Below are 19,869 nucleotides of genomic sequence, written 5' to 3' on the forward strand. Positions count from 1 at the left end.
AAATTACATTTTCCGACATAAAAAAAAAAAAACGAAACTATTGGCACTACGCCCCCCGGGGCATGGCCTTCCTCTAACGTGGGATTTCTGCTCCAGCGCCTCTGACGAGACAGGAGAAACCGGGACCGACGTTTTACTTCACCATCCGATAGAAGCTCAGTGGATAAGGCGGGAATCGAACCCGCGTCTCATAGCATCATCGGGATCGGCAGCCGAAGCCGCTACCCCTGCGCCACGAGACCCACATAACAACTTTGAATTAGAGCTGGAAACCTCGTACATCTATTTGTATTTGAATTGATTGAAAAGATGATAACTGATTTTATATGGAAAAAATGTAAATTATCCGGATATTCGAAGTCCCAGCTGTACTTGGGATTAACTCATGATGCATGATGCAAAAGCAATAATGCTAAGCAAAGTGTAAATTTTATGTTTGAACAAACATATAAGCAGTGCTGTGGAGTTGGAAAGCTTTTAAAAACAATTTAGCGGCTCCGAATCCAGCTCTCCAAAAATAACTGACTTCAACAGCAACTCCCATATAAGGTTGTTGAAAGTAAGCGGCTCCTCTAATCACAAGTTAACCCTCTACTGCCTAATTTTTTTTTGGAAGATATTTATTTTTCTCGTGTTCAGGAGGTCATTTTGAGCAAGTTTTGTTCTACGAAAAACTTTACTTCTCTTGTTTTATGTTTTACTTGTTATTTTTAGTATTTTAATTTGCATTTATCTTGTTTAGTTCATGTTTGTGTTTGGTAGTATTTGGCCTATTCTATCACCTAATTTAATTACATTTTGCCTATCTATTTTTTCACATTTTACAGTCACTTTTTCAATTTTTTGCATGTTTTTCTCATTTTTTGCTATCGAATGGCACCATCATCATTTAAATTGCAAAAAAAATCGTAGAGGCATAGTCTGGGACACTACAAAAATTACTGCATACTTCTTTTTACTGAAAATATAGGAAATGTTAGTAAAAAACACAGCCAAAGTTGACCCCTAAAAAAATGACATTTTTAAAAACATTGGCAAAGTCACATAAAACAAGTTAAACTTCAAACCCTGAAATTTTCCAATGCTGTTTAAAGACCAAAAATCGGTTGAAAAACTGATTTTTAGCGATTTTTTAGATCGAAGCCCGTCTAAAGGCGGGGTTAGGTTGTAGTGGGTTGAGATAATTTCCAGAACATTTGAATACAAATCTAACTAATGATTTACATTTTTGTTTTCTTTTATTCATAATTCACACTTTCTTGCATACTTTGTTATTTTTAAATGTATTTTCCTTGCTTATGTTGTGTCCCGGTCAAATAAAGCAATGAAAAACCTCTAGATTGGGCAGCCTGTTATCAAAGCCTGTTGCTAATACTTTAACCACAACAAATCATGTAGCAAATTTAATAACACTCTCTGTGTAACAGCTGTATGACAAAACCTCAAAAAAGATCTAAAAAAGATACTTATGATGCACCCGTGCAATTTGCCTCAAACAACAAGAATCCAGGTCATGGTTGATAACTTTAACGCATGTACGCATAAAACGGGTTAAGTCTGCCATCCGGTCCTTCATGATTACCAGTTGTCTCCGTCTGATGACTGTGACCCACTCAAAACCCTGTGTTATGGAAGACAAAGGCCCGTTCGAAAGGCGCAAAGTCTAATTTGATTATGATGATCAGCCGCGTACAAGAGCCTTCGTCGCACTTTATTAGTCACCACCTTAAAACAAACGATCATTTGTAGGCTCCAAGTCATGTGTCAATATTAAACGTCTATATTTGCCATTCAAAACGGGGATCCGCACACACGGGGGGATGTTCAGAAGGTGCCTTCTTTGGTTCTTTGTTATCTTGGACATGATGACTGAACCAAATGAGTACTTTTGAAGGGGTGATGATTGACATCGCCTTGGGACTGGGAGGCACTTCGGAGCCCACACACACATCCCGTACAAGGTGCGTCGTGTGCTGGGACTCCTAATTATGGTCCCGGCAAAGATTCGAAGCATTCCTCGCGGGACGATCGTGGCTCAAACAGGAAACCGGGCAAGGTCACGTGGGACATGCCGCAAGTGCCAAAAGTGCCACATGGCTCAGTCTGTAATGGTTGATAATAGTTATTACTGAATAATTGACTCAATTACAGACTGTACGGACTGTGCCGAACGTGCGTTTGATCGGTGCGTTTAGCGGTTCAGGTTCAGTGAAGTTCCGTACGGAGGAAATCGTCGATTGATTGATCGCGCGAAAATGCTAATAGCTGAGCGCATCGTTCAAATTCTCCACTTTTATACTTCACCCGAGAGATAAGCTTTGCGTTGGAGAAAGTTTATGGTGCTTTAATAATTATTATAATAAGTAAAACATTTAACTATGGACGTGTTTGATCTATTTGAAGAAGAAAAACTGTGCAAGGCAACTCTTTTCTTTTATCTTTGGTTTACAATTCAATCGGAGTATGTTACTAAATTGTACATTTTATGTTCCACACATGAGTACCACCACTTAAGCCAATTATACTGCCATAGTGTTTTGCAAACTTCCATTTCCTCGAGTTTGCATTGTCCTTAGCTCAGCACCCATGGTAAAGACAACCCTTTGTGAACCAGTTTCCCACCCTACTTCCGTTGTTAAAGATTTGCCTCCAGTCTGCACTCAGCTGCGTAGCACCGCCATGTAAACATTGAATTTCCCAACTCCGGTACAAGGCCACAACGGTGAGTGCGTGGAAAATTCAAACACTATTGACTCCGCCACTGGAGACCGCCAGAACTGGCTACCGGACCACCCCGGCAAGGTGTTTATCAACTATGCCCTCACCCCCACCGGGGGGTGGCGCGATAATTTAATTTTTGAAATAATTGAAAAAGTGCACCCCTCGACAATTACTACCCCCCACGTGGGGCCTGACCACGTAACAAACCGCCACCCAGGTCCAATGGCCGCAGGGTGCCAGAAAGGCGCGCAACTGGGTTAGACTGATGGCAACACTGTCGGCCGGCCACTGTGGTAAGTGAGGAAGTGTCGAACCGTTTTACGGTGCTCTTTTTGATGCGGCCACCTTGTAACGTGTGGACGGACCACTGTTAACCGGGGTGGCTTTGGGGGTCTGATCGAATTTGAATCAGAGTTAACATACCCGGTTTGTTGACGCTCAAATTTGAAGTATTTTTTGAAATGAAAATGACCCTATTTATCAATGCTACCCTGAATTACGGTCGAGTTGGTCAGCAGCGGCGTCGGAATGGGTGGACTCTTTTGCAAGCTTGCATCATCAACTTCCCGATGCGACCGTGTTGCTCCAGTATTGTGTACATTATTGCATGCAATTATTTACATAGTTGAGGGAAAGTGATGTCTAGTTCGTGCGCTCGGTGGAGTACAGAAGTTCTTTGATTATATTTTTTAACTCCCAATTTGTTTGGTTTTCAAAAACTGTTATTAGTTACTTTAGATCGGTATTTGAATTGGTGAAAGCTAACAGAAAAGAAAACAAAGGAAAACAAACAAGTCTCGAGTTAGTTTTCAAAAGGTTCCAAGCGCCATTTGTAAATAAAGCCGTTTTTCGATTCGTTCTCGATCAATTTACGAATAATCAAGTTCAAAAATGCTTTGAATAATACAAAGCATTTCATGTGAACGTTCTTCAAATGCTCTTTATTAAAAAACAATGAAAATTGAATTTGCTTCAGAGAAAATATAAAATAAGTTTCGGAGGTCGCGAGGGCTTTTACAACGTATTGCAAACTAATCAGAGAAGTACAAACTTATACTTTTTACCGAATTCGGTAAAGTTTACCGAATTTAGAACTGCTGAACAGTTCTGTAAACTGAAAACTACCGAATTCGGTAAAAACTTACCGAAATTCGGTAATGAAGTTCATTATTGTTCATCGTACAACCGATTTTCGGTAAAAATTTGTTCATTTTGACAGATGGTTAACCGATCTAAACTTTACCGATTTTTCAACTACCGAATTCGGTAAAAAAATCTAAGTATGTATTGTAATGTAATTGAAAAATTGGCAAATTATTTTTAGAGTGTAACTATTTTTTTTTCTTAAGAAGTCCTAATCAATGTATATAATTTTGCCGAAGACACCAAATCGATCAGAAAATCCGTTTTCAAGAAACATATTTTTGAATATTTGATTTTGTATGGACAGCTCCCAACATTGTATGAAAATTTGTATGGACAAACTGAGGATGCAAAATGTATTCTATGGTCATGGGAAAAGTAGGGTAAATATACCCATTTTCATCACTCTACCAACTCACACGAAATCGGGAAAAGTTGCCCCGACCCCTCTTCAATAATTTGCAGCCTGAAACGGTGATGAGATAGAAATTTGGTTTCTAAGGGACTTTCATGTAAAATTAGACGCCCGATTTGATGGCGTACTCAGAATTCCGAAAAAACGTATTTTTCATCGAAAAAAAAACACTAAAAAAGTTTTAAACAATCTGCCATTTTCCGTTACTTAAATTTTTTTGGAACATGCCATTTTATGGGAAAATTATTGTACTTTTTGAATCTACATTGACCCAGAAGGGTAATTTTTTCATTTAGAATAACATTTTTCATTTTAAAAATTTCGTGTTTTCTCTAACTTTGCAGGGTTATTTTTTAGAGTGTAACAAAGTTCTACAAAGTTGTAAAACAGGCAATTTCAAATATTTAGATTTAAAAAACATAAGGGGTTTGCTCATAAACATCACGAGTTATCTCGATTTTACGAAAAAAAGTTTTGAAAATATACTTTTTGCGTTTCTCTTTGTTCCGTCGTCCGTGTCTGTCGCGGGTGACCGTGAATGTCCAACGATGACCAACTTTTTCAAAAAAATAAAAAAATAATAATAACAGTTGAATAACGGAAAATGGCAGAGTTTTTAATACTTGTTTAGTTGTTTTTTTTTTCGATGAAAAATACGTTTTTTCGGAATTCTGAGTACGCCATTAAATCGGGCGTCTATTTTTACATATAAGTCCCTTTGACACCAAATTTCTATCTCATCACCGTTTCAGGCTGTAAATTATTGAAAAACACCTCTTTTTTCGCATGTTCAAAAATGGAAAGGGTCGTAGCATCCCTCCGTCACGAGATATCAAATAACGGACCTCAGATTCGTGATCAGGGACAAAAATTACCCCTTAGGACAAAGCTTTACGCAAATCGAAGAAGGGTCGGGGCAACTGCTGGTGAGTTGGCGGAGAATTACCCACTAAGCTTTTCAACATATTCTCGTCACTTTTGCAGTTTGTCGCTAATCAAACATTATTTTCAGATACATCAACAAACGAGAGTTGCTTGCTAACTTTTATTTGAGCTATTTATTACTTTGAAATTGACAAAACAAAAAAATCTGAAAGCTGTAGTTCATGATCAAAGTTCTGATAAGCCAGTAAAAATGAACCGAGAAAGGGTATATTTCCTATACACACTAAGTTTCATCCCAATCAAAAAATACAAATATTTTATTTCCAAACAATATGATCATTCTTGGAAGAATTGCTTTGTAGAGGGTTACATTAATTGATTTATTTTCTTTTTGATTTTTAATATTTTATTTTTCTTAGCCTTAAAACTGTCGTCAAGAAACCATAAAAGCTTTGGGAAACGAATTATTTAAGCATCATTATATTGTTAAATTAATCAGATGAAAAAAAAACTTGGGCAAACATTTATTTCGTTTTTAGAAAATGTTGAAGTTCCTGCCCGCATTCAAATAGAGACAACATTTTTATTTTTTCAAGCCCTCCCCCAATTATGCTCGTCACCAAACCACCCCAAGTGTAAGTGCGCGGTCCCAGAAATTGGGCCTACTCGTGCGGAAACATTAATCGTTTGCCAACCCCAGCGACTAATCAACCGGGTTGTTTTGGCCAGGAAAACGTCGTAGGTCTGCGTAACTGGTTCACTTCTTCTTCTAGTCTAGTTGCGTAACGCATCACCACCAGCAGTGCGCTGGGACAACGCGTACTTGTACTAACTCCAACGATTAGACGCCAGGTTCATGAAGCTTTCGCGCTGGTTCAGCTGCACAGAAAAAAAATCATGGTAATATTACATCTGGGAAGGGGTACATCTTTTATGTCAGAAAAAAGGTGTAATTTTACCTCTGGAAATGTGTAATTTTACCACTTTTCTGGTGTAATGTCACTTTTTCAGTCTAAATTGAGGTAATATTACATCATAAAAGTGGTAATATTCAACCTTCCAAAATTAAAGCTTACATTATTTTTTTCTGTGTGGGCAAGGAAATGCAGTCCACTTTTTTCCGACTTCGTCGTCGTCGTGTCAAACGAAACCAGGTCCAGTGTGGAACACACCACCAGCCAGACATTGGTGGCCCATATGGCTCAACAGACAAAACGTTAGTTTTTTTTCAAGTTGGGTACTAAACTAGGTGTATACACCGCGTGTAGTTTTTCCGTTCCTCTTATTAGTTAAGCCCCATTGCTTGTCGTGGTCGTAATCGTAATAGCAAAATCGGGCCCCGGCAAAATGTATGTTTAGTACCGGCGGCTGGACTATGTTGTAGTACGTTTTGTACACTGGTGTGTGGTTACGAACAACTTTTCCGTTTGACTTGCCTGGGCCCAGCAGTGATCAGTGGAAAGTTTTCCTCCCAGAACGAGTTTTCCTCATCAATTGTGTGAGTGTGAGATTGTCGCCGGATACCGGTTATGAACCTACACGGAGAAAAAAGAGTTCCTAAAATCGTGAACAAGCGTTCATGAAAATGGGAACCACGAACAAAGTGTTCAAATTTCATGGTACGTTTTTCAAAATCGTACCATGGGATTTGAACACTTTGTTCGAGGTTCCCATTTTCATGAACGCTTGTTCACGATTTTGGGAACTCTTTTTTCTCCGTGTACGTCGTCGGCGTCACTGAAAGCTCATCTAGGAAAGCTCTCTTGAGCATATTGCAAGCGGCTATTGACGTGCGGGGTATAATCATTTAATTTTTCACGGCACGTTGGCCCGTCGATGACGGCATCGGGCGCGATTGAAAGGGAAAACTGGTTCAATCGCGAAGAGGTGTTGGCGTGCTTCCTAGAAGAGCGGTTTCCGTCTGGGTTGCAGAAATGTATACCCGTGATTGAATGATTCCTTCTTTCACCCGAAGAAGGGTGGCTGAAATTAAAGGCTGTGCAAATTTCATTGCCATTTAAATCCAGAGCTAACATTTATTCAATAATTGTTGAATGAACGATTTTTAATACACGGAGAAAAAAGAGTTCCCAAAATCGTGAACAAGCGTTCATGAAAATAGGAACCACGAACAAAGTGTTCAAATCTCATGGTACGATTTCGAAAAACGTACCATGGAATTTGAACACTTTGTTCGTGGTTCCCATTTTCATGAACGCTTGTTCACGATTTTATGAACTCTTTTTTCTCCGTGTAGGATTAACTTTTCTACACAGAAAAAAAATCATGGTAATATTACATCTGGGAAGGGGTACGTACATCTTTTATGTCAGAAAAAAGGTGTAATTTAAAAAAAAAACAGGCAATTTCAAATATTTAGATTTAAAAAACATAAGGGGTTTGCTCATAAACATCACGAGTTATCTCGATTTTACGAAAAAAAGTTTTGAAAAGATACTTTTTGCGTTTCTCTTTGTTCCGTCGTCCGTGTCTGTCGCGGGTGACCGTGAATGTCCAACGATGACCAACTTTTTCAAAAAAATAAAAAAATAATAATAACAGTTGAATAACGGAAAATGGCAGAGTTTTTAATACTTGTTTAGTTGTTTTTTTTTTCGATGAAAAATACGTTTTTTCGGAATTCTGAGTACGCCATTAAATCGGGCGTCTATTTTTACATATAAGTCCCTTTGACACCAAATTTCTATCTCATCACCGTTTCAGGCTGTAAATTATTGCCTAATTATTGTAATGTTACCTCTGGAAATGTGTAATTTTACCACTTTTCTGGTGTAATGTCACTTTTTCAGTCTAAATTGAGGTAAAATTACATCATAAAAGAGGTAATATTCAACCATCAAAAATTACAGCTTCCAAATTTACATTATTTTTTTCTGTGTACTTTTATTTAGGAAATAAAATTATGGCGAAAAGTATTTGAGAAATTCTCTAAAATTTGGCATTTTTTCCAGATTTTCACATTTTTTCACGTTTTCCATACATTCTCTATGTCAATGAAGCTTTGTTGCATCATTTGTTTCTCCGTATAAGGTTCCATACGATTCTGCGGGCAGGTCAAACAAAATGGGCCTGTGAAGGGGTTTTTTGATCGATTTGTTGTCTTCAGCAAAGTTGTAGGTTATGATGAGGTAGCACTCTAGGGACTCTTCAGAAAAAAGGTAAAAGGGAAAAACGGTTGCACTGATAACAAAATACTTTCGAAAAGTAAAGGAAATTCCACACATTTTACATTGTTGCTGAGAAACAGCCTCTTAAAATTAAAATGTGGTGAAATTAGTTTTTCTAAGTTTCATTGAACTAACCCTTAAACTCGGAAACTTATTACTCAATGTTTAAAAATTGAAACTTAAGGAAAATTTCCTGCACTTTTCGTTAGAAATAATTTAGATAATTTTTAGAACCAAGTGTAACTATTTGAAAGGACAAAAAACTTTTTTTACATTTTCATAAGCTAAACAGGATTTCTTAATTTCGAATCCATTTTTGAAAATAAGATCATAACAGATAATTTCACAAAAGTTTCATTTTTCAATTTTGAAAATCGAACCAATAGTTTCCAAGACATCGCGAGTTGATATGAGGGCAAATTCAATTGCACTGAGAAAAACTCGTTTTTCACCATATTTTAACTTTAAGACCTCAGCAACAATGTCAAAAAAGAAACATTTAGAATATTTTCTTAGTTATTTAACAATATGATTTGCATGGGTTAAATATTTTTAAATTACCAAAAAACTGAACATTTTTCGATAAAAACCTTCAAATGCCTATCACTTAAAAAGGGTAAACTTTATAAAAAAATGTAATTTTCAATTGCAAATTTGATTTTGCGTCTAAAAATGAAATTTTGTTTGGCAATTTAAGATTTTTTAAAAATGTCATATCTCCATCTAAAAAATATTTTTTAAATTTACTTTGACAACATTAAAATGTCTTTAAAAAAACATATTTCCGGTGCCTTAAATTTTCTCAAAACAATATTCCTCCAGTACCAAATTTTGCACCACCATAAACTCTAGCGTAAAAAAACATTTTTGCAATTCCGTCGTAAAACTTCTTACTTTTCTTGTTATACTCGAACATCGAAACTGCCTACTCTCTACAAAAAATAACAGATTGGAAGATTAATAACTTTCAATTACAGTGTTGAACAGTTCTACTTTTAAGCACTGAAAAAGTTTCTTAAAAATTGAACTTTTCATCACTAGAGCCTAAAAGTAACATTTTTCAATATTTTTTTATTTGGTCGGTAATATTACTTAACACTGTTTGACCTAAAATTCCATTCAATAAGCGTTTTTCGGAATTGCTTATTGTTGTAAACAACTCGTTGCAAAACTTGTTTTTTTTTTCAGCACTCGTTTTATTTATCCAACTTAGATAACCTTGTTTTATAAATGATTTATAAGTCAAATGTCCAAGTATTCTGTCAATTCACCGTTCAAATCAAAATAATGTTGAAAAGAATTACTTTTCAAAACAAGTGCTTATAAGTTTAACCTTGCAGCATCCATTTCAGTGCTGAAAAATAGCACTTTTCAGCATTTGTTTGTTATCAAACAGTACTTTTTGCAATTCCGTCGTGAAACTACTACCTTTTCCTGTCATTCTTGAACGATGAAAAAGCCTAAAAAACTAAAAAAATATACAAATTGAATTAACAAGCCAAGGTCTCAACATTTGAATGCAAAGAGTGTTTTGAAATGCATTTTACACTAAATGAAGTTGTTTTGCAATCATTAGTTTTCAAAAAAAGTAAGATTTGACGAAAACAAAAAAAATTGCAAAAATAAAACTTTTTGCGACAATAAACATCGAAAAACATGCTTAAAACGATTTTAAACGCAGGGGAATGCATTTAAAATCAATTTCCTCTGATTGCACTTAAATTTCCATTGAAATTTTGAAGTTTTTTGAAAAAAAAATAAGAAATTTACCCTATACCTGATATTAATTTGTTGACATTTTTTTTGATAAATTAAAAATTTGCGGCCATATATAGCCCATATATAGCCTTTTATATTTATTCTTCAAACAGGAGATTTTTCTATAAATCGTTTGATTGAGTGATGGAGCAATTATTTTTCAAAGTGCTTTTTTTGGTTTTAACATAAAAAAAATATTGTGGGATAAAAAGCAAGAATTTCTTTTTCTTATACATAAATTACTTCCCAAAATTTCAAAAATGTAAAATAATCCCATTTCGGCAGTATTTCAAAAGTGAGTTTAGATTTCTTAAAACCTAATTAGAACTTATTATTTAGCTTTTCAAACCTCGGAAAGTATCCGCTTGTCGCGCAACATTACATCTCCCATCAAAACATGTTGCACGACGGCTGTTTGGTTTCTTCGACCAACCCAAATCATTATGCTGCTCTACACCACGTCGCAAGAGAACCTTAGCTCAGCTCACTGCTTATGTTTTATGCTCCCACTCTCCCAACTCTTGCCCGTTTCCCATCTCACACGGGAACTCGGTAAGTGGGCGCTTGTAGGCACCTTAGCTCGCAAACTTTAGGTTTTATCCAACTCTTCGCCGGACTGTGGATTAATCCACAGCTGAGAACAACCACCGTTGAACTGCGGGCGCTCGCAAGCCGACTTAACGCTCTGCTCGCTCGCTCTCTCTCGCGCGCGAGCGATACTTTCCAGTTGTTTATACTGAGTTGTTTGGCTTGGTCGGCTTGAGCTCCAGCTTTGCCCGGATCAACGCCGCGAACCCCTCGGCAAGTATTGCGCTGACTCTCGAGCCAGACGCACGTGTTTTGTCCGCGGTGGTGCCTCTTTATTAGAATTCTTGCTTGTTAGTGTTCTCGGTTGGTCGTTAACTTCGAAGTAGGGCTTCTTTCGGGTCGTGTTAGTCCAAGTGTCCAAGTTGGGATCGTCCAGCCTGGTATCGGTACAGATAAACAGGGTGTGTTTACGCTCGAGCATTTCTCGACAAAAAACGAGTCCAGTTGCAGTCTGTTGAGTCGCTTGCTCAACCCTGTTGAAGTGTTTTATCGTTGCACAGCTGCGAAAGTACTGCGCCGATATCGTGGGCTGTTATCTCACTCTATCCAGTGCACCACAAAATAAAAACAACAACATAGTGATAGCAACTCTTGCAGAGTGTGCAAAAATAGAAGGATCGCGCGCGCGACTAAACGAAAGTGGTTGCGAGTGAGCGTCTGCGAGTTTCGTTTGAAACGAGAAGAAAAAGATCGCGCCAACGAAAGTGGTGCTGTTGTGAACAGCGTTCAAGGGTTCCAAACACCGAAGGAAGTGTCCCCTTAGCATCGCCGGGGTTGTGTTGTGTGTGACTCGTGTTCAGCGAGTATCAAGAGTTGTCGTCGAGCTCGAGCATCAAGGGTTGTTGACCGGAATCTGTGTAGATTTGAATAAATTACACCAGAAGGCGCAGACACAACAGGTCAGTAGGTTTTCGGAGGAAGAGCACGCTTGTGTAGAAGGGTCATCAGCATTGATCACATTAAAAGTATGACTTGCTGGACAGTTTGTATGAAGAGGCAGAGATAACCCAGAAAGACATGAAAAGCGAGAAACAAGAAAACGACAACAAACTGGCGATGGTGTGTTAATTGGATGTTGAATTCAGTTGACGAACGAAAACGGACTCTGGAAGGGGAAATAAAAGGATGAAGATGTGGTATATGATCGTAAAAAGTTGTGTCAATAAAAAGAAAGCTGAATTTTAAGCAGTACAACAATATTCTTAAATTCTTTGTGTCATAAAATTTAAATTCCTAACAATTTTTTTCAACAAATTTTCACGTTCTCGTCTAATTTTCTTACTAAATACATTTTCACTTCCGTTTTGTGTTCAGTTTTAAACAAAAATATTAATAAAATTTAAAGCAAAAGAATAATATTTACCTTTCAAATTTCATGGTTGCTAAAAGTCATCAAAATTAATAAATCATGAAAAAAATCCCAAATTTGAAAATTTTAATTGAAAAAACAATTGTTGACTATTTAACAAACATTGTATTACTTTTTTTTGTATTTTTCATAAAATAGAGCACTTTTGTTTTTTTTTGCTAAAAAGACAAAAAACTAAAAAAATACTTTCGCAAAAAAAATCATTAATATTTTGCCCATTTTCCATTTTGTGAAATTTTTTGCTCCAAAATTTTGAAAGATTGTGCTTAAAATTTGAAATTTAAGGTTTTTTTACATCAACATTAAACATTTATTTGCTTTCTTTCCTTTAAGAAAAATGATTTAAATTTCGCAAGAAATATGCTAAACATAAGTTTTTTTACGTTATTGTTTGTATTCAATAAAATTTTGATGTCCTATAAATTTTGTGGTATTTGCGTTTTTTATGAAGCCGATTCTGCCCTTATGGAAACTATGCCCGGATCCATCATTTGACCTATTAAGGTAATCTAGAGGCCCTCCAAACAAGTCTTAAAGCTTGTTGAGCTTGAAAACTGTGATGTAATTTTTAGGCCGGTACGTTATCAAAAGAAATTTTTTAAATTGTTGATAATTCTTGAAAATGATGAATACTATTGAATCGATAAATTCTCACATTTTAACAGGAAACCCAACTGCATGACTCTAGGTTAATATCTAACCAATTAAAATGATTCTTGTTGAATTTGATCCGGAAGATCTTCAACAAGGTAGATCCAAATTAGATACATTAACGCTAAGTCACAGGGAAAAAGCATTTTCAACATTTTTCTGTGTTCTTTATAGTTTTTGTCCAGTAAATCAAAATTTTAATGAATGCCAATTAAACAAATACTAAAAGGACGTTGAAATGCATCGTGAGATGATTGCAATCATTTTTGTTTTCTTTAAATGAATAGGTTGGTGTGTGAAAATGAAATATACTTAAAAATATTTTTTTTTTGCTGAATTCTCGAGATAGGTAAATTGATATTTATTATGTAACTTAAAGTACATGTATTATTTTGGATCTACAAATTTTGTATTCTCAAAAAATAGTCTAAACATTCTTGGGTGGAAGGTTTTTTTTATTTTTATTTTTTTTCGTGATCAGGAGATCATTTTGAGTCGTATTTGTTCCACGCTAAAGTTTTCTTCACTTGTTTTATGTTTGGTGGTTTTTTATTTTTTTTGTAATTTTATTTGAATTTATCTCAGAAACATATACTAATGTTTCTGATAGTATTTAGCTTATTCTACCACCATATATATTAAGCTTCTGCCTTTTTTTCTCACTTTTTATTCACTTTTTTCAAGTTTTGCTAATTTTCCACTTTATTTTGCTATAGAGTTTTTCGTAGAGGCATAGTCTGGGACATTCAGAAATAACTTATTTTTAATTAAAATATAGACAATGTTGGTAAAACACATTTTTTAAAACATTGGCAGAAAACATGTAAATTTACTAAACCTAAAATCTTCTTAAGTTTAAATATTTCTTTTTTCAATGTATTTTTTTAAATGATGATTTCAAGTCTCAAAATTTACTAAAGTAAACCTCAAAATCGACAAATATTTTGTTTTCAACCAAATTTAGTTCTTAAAACGCATTTAAAGTGTATTTAAAAAATAAAAATGTCACGAGCTTGGCATTTTGAGTATGTCTAAGAATTTGTAAACATGAATACTTCCACTGATTTGATTTTATGCTGTTTTGAAAAAAAAGTATTGAACCAGTAATTTCCCCTACTTCTTTTAGTTTTTAGGTCTTTCCGTCATACCCTGAACTGGAACCTTTTGCAATTTGTTGCAATTTGTGTGTGTGATTCATTTCTTTAGGCTTAGTGATTTTTCACGCTAAAAAAATGCATTTTTCACGGGATTCGTGACTCAAAAACACAAAATTTCACGGATACTTCACGAAACGAGAAAAATGTTTAACAAACCGGGAAAATATTATCTTAAAATATCATAGAGTTTTGTTAAAACTTATTTTTTTTATATTTATGTTTTAATGTACTACAAAAAAATATCATTACTGAACATTTGTCTCATCAAACTTGATTTTTAGACCTTTCTAACAGCTTACTTCAATTAAATAATGTAATCATCCTTCTCTTCGCCTTTTGTGACAATTTGATGATTCCATTTTTTTCTGATTTAAATTACTCTTTTTTTTTTTCACTTATAGGTTAGTGTTCAATAGGGTGACAATAAAAAAAATCGACATCAGAGATACCCTCTGACTCGATTCCTAATGCAAAATTAAGTATCTGTGCCAATTTTTAGCCAAATCGGTTAAGGCTAAGGGGTCGCTTTTCATCGTTGAAGTTTATATGGGGAAAATCACGAAAATGTATGGGGAAAAACATCGTTTCAGTAATTTTCTGCTAGGTGGCGCAGGTCTCGCCCAAAATTGTCCAAGTGTGAGATTCTTGTAGGAAATTTAATTCCCTACAACTTTGTCGAAGGGTGCAAAACGATCCGAGTTGATCCTGATTATTGGTGATTTTTCTAGAAAAAAATATTTTCTTATATACTTCCTATATACCCCTTGTACACTTCCAAGTATATAAGCCGATTTCTTTTCATCGCATTGCTCATAACTCATCAGGATCAACTCGGATCGTCTTGCACCCTTCTACAAAGTTGTAGGTAATTAAATTTCCTACAAGAATCTCACACTTGGACAATTTTGGGCGAGACCTGCGCCACCTGCTGCAAAAATCCTGAAGCGATGTTTTTCCCCATACATTTTTGCGATTTTCCCCATGTAAACTTCAACGATGAAAAGCGACCCCTAAGCCTTAACCGATTTGGCTCAAAATTGGCACAGTTACTTGTTTTTGCCTAAAAAATCGATCCAGGGGGTATCTCTTGCGATTTTTCGAAATTTTCAATTTTTCTTGTCACCCTAGAGTTCAACTATAAGTAAATTTTATAACAATTTTATTCAATATTTGTTATTCGTTCACTTCTTTTCATAAATATCTTCAAGTGTTAAAAAAGTTTATAACACGCTATTCAATTGAAAACTATTTTAGTTTACATAAAACTGCTTTGTGGATTAAATATTTGTATAACATTGAGAAAATCGCAAATTTTACGCTGTCCGCGAAATCGTGAAAAACTCATTACATTAAATGAGAATAAAAAAATGAGACAAGAAAAAAGTATATTACAAGAAAAAACAAAAAAATAAAAAATTAAAAAGTCCTTTCTTTGTCCCATGAAAAATGCAAAATCCAGAATACTGCAAAATTTAATGATCGGGAAAAAATGTGTAAATTATTTCATTTAAATTCTTACAGCATTCCTAGACAAAGTTAGTTCCACGATTTCTTCAACACACAACCGTTCTGTTCGAAATGCCATCGCATCCATACAAACACACCGCTGCGGCACTGGTCCACCTTCCCCCGTGTTGACAAAAGGTTATCGATGCACTGTTTCGGGTTGATGCTATGCATCTGCATCCAAGGCGATGATTCTCCACCCGGGGCCAAGCCCTGTGCACACCGTAAGCGCTTAGATCGCGAAACCTAGACCGTGTGTCCCACACTCGAACTCTCAAAGCCCGCATTAGAAGTCGTAAAGCGTATTCTGCTGAAACTCGTTTTTCCACCCGGCGATCAACCGGCGCGGCGAGTTCAAGTCGTGCGGGGGAGGGACCAGGGTCTTTTCTAAGAGTGTTTGCTTAACCGCGAGAAAGGCCCTGTGGGTTTGCAGGTTGTGGACGTCCTGGACTCCGTGGTGACGAGTTCTACCCATGCTAATGACCAGGTTGAACTCATTTCCTGGCTCAACTTCTGGTGAACTTTTATGTTGGAGGGCACGGTGAGCTAAAAGTGACCAATTTCGGTTGATATTTATTTTCAAGAATCTTGATGAAATTCAAATGAAAAGAAAATGTAGGATTTTAGGTTTTCAACTTTTTATTCTACACTTTTCTCACTGTGTTCTGTTGAACGTTTTGAGCCCGCAGCTGTGCCTTCACTGGGGAAGTGACCGCCTCAAGTGATGAGGCTCTTTAAATTTATTAATTTATTTAACACGTCGCCGCTGCTGTCGGCCACCGCTGTCGAGCGATGAGTTATTGCGGGAAACCTCAGTGGGGCACACTTCGGGGCTTTAGTATCGACAAACCATGGTTGCAGCTCGTGTTTCCTGGTTGAAGTCTTTGATGAGCTACATGAACCATCTCGTCAATGAGTCAACGGTGAAATGGTGATAATACAAACGGTTATGCCTTCTTTCGGCGGTGGCAAATAATTGCTAGCTGTGGTACACCATTTCTTCCACTTTTAATGCCTCAATAAAGCAAACCTCAACGGCCAATTCTATGTCGGTCTACTTGCGAAAAGGGGAGGATTAATGGCCCTCATTATTGCACTAAAATAACAATCCAAATTTAATACGTAAGAAGGCCCCTCGAGGTAAGACTTATTGAACTTCATAAAGCTTCGAATCGTTTTCAACCAGCCAGAAATGATCCAATCCGCGCATGTTGGCGCAGAAAATGTCACTCCACCGGGTTCAGGAATGGAGTTTGTGGAGTGTGGTTATGCAAGCGAGAGAGACGTTTTTTCTTTTTCAAAGTTGAGCGAAATATTATAGAATGGAACGCGCCACGCGGCCAAACAAAAATGTTATGTAAAGAAAAAGCTAGATGATTCCGGCTGATTCCCCCCGTCGATTTGTCATCGAATTGTGAGCCGTCCACGGGAAGGAAAGCAGAGCTCGGTTGTGTATAATTTTGTTGTGCGACTTGGGTGATCGAATGCGGTGCCCGTGCCATGATGTGTGAATTTACCTTAAATTGTAGGTTTGTCAAGGTTGGGAAACGTACCTGTAAGAAAAAGATATTTTTTTTAATTTTATCGTTAAAAAACAATATGATGTTTTGTGATTTTTCCAAAAACTGATAGTTCCGCATAGCAAATGATTAATATACCATTAAGAAAATCATTTCAAATTAATCGCATTTAGTACATAACGAATAACATGTTTCCAAAATATTGCAAACACTTCAATTATTAATTTGATAATATAATGGGGGTTTCACATGATTCATGTGACTTAAACAATGTTTTTTTAAAGTTCCAGCTAAACTGACACATTTTAGATTAACTGACTATCATCAAGTTGAATATAATTAAAAATTATGCTACTGCAAATATTATTTCAAGTTTCCCGATCACCTCTGATTTGAAATGTCCCCAAAAATAAGGGAAAATTTTAGATTTATAATCAAATCGGGCACTTTAAGAATGTTTACAAATGTTTTTTTTACTGATCGGTAAAAGAAATGAAGCATTATGAAAGGAAAACTATGAAATAAGGAATATTAACTAATTTTAGACCTCTTCAAAAGTAGAGCTTGATTCAAAAATTTCAATGAAAACGGACGAATACTTTCCGAGATAGCGTCAGTTGAATATTAGGCTTATTAAGTTACACTTAGAAAAAGTCATTTACATCGAATTTAATTCTTTGTTGCTGTATCTCAGAAACACAATTAATTACACGAATTTCATTTTTTTTAAATGCCATAGCATGAAAATTTTATGGCTATAATCAAACAAATTTAAAGTTCTTTTCGATTGCAAATTCGATTTTGCTTTAAGGAAGGATTTATTTTTATTTTGTCCCGGTTTACGATATTAAAAAAAAACATTTTTTAAATAGCCAGATTTTGCATCATGGCTCTGAAGATGTCTATTTTAGTCCCCAACACATAAAAATATTCGAATATTAAAAAAAGAAGTATTTTAGGAATTTAACTTCAATGAAAAAAAATATATTTTTTCTTCCCTGTACCTATTTTTTCGAAATAGTCCTCACCAAAACCTACAGTTTTGCCGAAGACCCCAAATCAATCAAAAAACGTACCATATTTGTATGAACAGCTGCCAAAATTGTATGGAGATTTGTATGGGAGAACCAATGACACAAAATGGCTTCTTTGGTGATAGGAAAGGCCCCCACAAAGTTTGAGAAAAAAAAAATAAAAACAAAAAATAAAAGTGGTCGAAATCGGCCTATTTCTTAGAGAATTGCTCTGGAGACTTGTATAAAAAACTAATGATGCAAAATGACTTCTTTTGACATAGGAAATGCATAGACTAATCTAAATTAGAAAAGTCGATTTGGGAACCGTATTAAAAAAAAATGATATGTTTCAATGTATTTTGTTCATTTCATTAAGGTGACAACCAAAACTTCAGGGTTGCCAGGTTGCCAGATAAATCTGGGAATGCCAGATTTTTCGAGCGACAGCCAGAATAAAGATTCAACCTTCTTTTTGCCAGATATTGACAGATTTTGCCAGATTTTCATTATATGCCCATTTTGAACAACTTTTTGATTAAATGAACGATTTAAATTGAAAATAAAAGGTTTTTTTTTCTTGAACTTTTTCCTACTTGTGATTAGCCTTTAGAATAACCAATTATGTCGAAAGACAAATTTATCAACACATAGCTGAAAGGACCTCCAAATCTCTATTAAGTTTAATTGCTAAGAAAATTGTGAATTGATTATTTACTTAATAAAAACTGAATTGAATTGAATTGAAAAATTGAAAATAAAAAAACAAGAACGTTTTTTTCTTAAAGGGAATGTAAATTCAACATTTTACAAATTTTGAAATAATTCATAACCCTCCTCCTCTTCAGCATTCAGAATTGCTAGATTTTCGTCAGCCAGATTTTTCCAGATTTGCAATCGACAGTTTGCCAGATTTTTCATGTTTTGACCTGCTAACCCTGTGTCAATCATTTCATGCAAGAGAGATGTTTCTGGGATAAATTTTTGACTGACTCTAAATGGCTTTAAAAATAATAAAAAAATGAACTGCTCTATTTAAGCATACATATCGATCAGCAAAAGATATCGAAGACCTGGCAACCTTGTCTAAAACTGATTTTTTAACACTGGAACGCCCAACGCATGTCCAACTTACACGGACGCCCAAGCCTCCCAAAAAAGGTGGAACGGTAACTTCAACTCACTGGTTCTCGGGCATTACTTAACCAATCGGGACGATTCTTGTTTCCAGTGATTTGTAAGAATGTCTAGATGATCCTAAAATTTTGCAGAACTTGATTTGAACAAATCTGTAATTTCTGCAACCGAAATCATCGTTCCACCTTTTTTTTAAACGACTGCCTCCGCTGAATTTTTGGCGAATTTTTTTTTTACACGCGAATAAAAAAGTTGGAACGATGTTTTTGATCGCAAAAATTACAGATTTGATCAAATTATGTTCTGCAAAGTTCTAGAATCATCTAGACATCCTAACAAATCACTGGAAAGAAGAATCGTCTTGATTGGTTGAGTAATGCCCAAGAACCATTGAGTTGAAGTTACCGTTCCAACTTTTTTGGAGCCTTGGGCGTTGGAATGTTAATAAATTGGGAAGTTTGTGCAAACTTTTTGGAACCGTTTATCTATAAATCGTTAAAAGGTACATAATTCGAGATAGATATCTAATGAGGAAAAATATCGGGATACCCTTCAAGGATTATCTCCATTTGCAGACCGTAGGAAATTTTTCTACAAAAAAATCATTAACCCTTTTAACACTAAGATTTATCTTCTTGGACCTTAAAAAAAGTTATATTCATGCAAATAACCACCAACACGGAAATACCTCTCAATTAGTAAAACTGAAAAATGTTTAAAATGTTAATTACCATAGAAACAACCCAAAATCTCCAAACAACAGAAAGCTCTACTGACACAGAGACCTATTTTTGATTGTTTACTAATGTGAGCTAACA

The 19,869-nt window shown here is 35.6% G+C and overlaps 2 protein-coding genes across 4 annotated transcripts in view; one reads left to right on the forward strand and one right to left on the reverse strand.

The window, feature by feature from the left end:
- The window catches only part of LOC120416305 (6-phosphofructo-2-kinase/fructose-2,6-bisphosphatase 1-like), a 183,589-nt gene that overhangs the window by 27,364 nt on the left and 136,356 nt on the right, over window positions 1-19,869 (reverse strand). The gene's annotated exons all lie outside the window — the stretch shown is intronic.
- Window positions 10,891-19,869, forward strand: part of LOC120416306 (alpha-N-acetylgalactosaminidase) — a 107,479-nt gene continuing 98,500 nt past the window's right edge. The window contains exon 1 of one of the 2 annotated variants that reach the window (XM_039578029.2): window positions 10,891-11,597. The gene's annotated coding sequence lies outside the window, so the exon portion shown is untranslated. The remainder of the gene's footprint in view (window positions 11,598-19,869) is intronic. The other variant, XM_039578028.2, reaches the window with a different exon arrangement.

The sequence above is a fragment of the Culex pipiens genome, chromosome 2 (assembly GCF_016801865.2).
Source record: "Culex pipiens pallens isolate TS chromosome 2, TS_CPP_V2, whole genome shotgun sequence".
NCBI classification, from domain to species: Eukaryota; Metazoa; Arthropoda; class Insecta; order Diptera; family Culicidae; genus Culex; species Culex pipiens.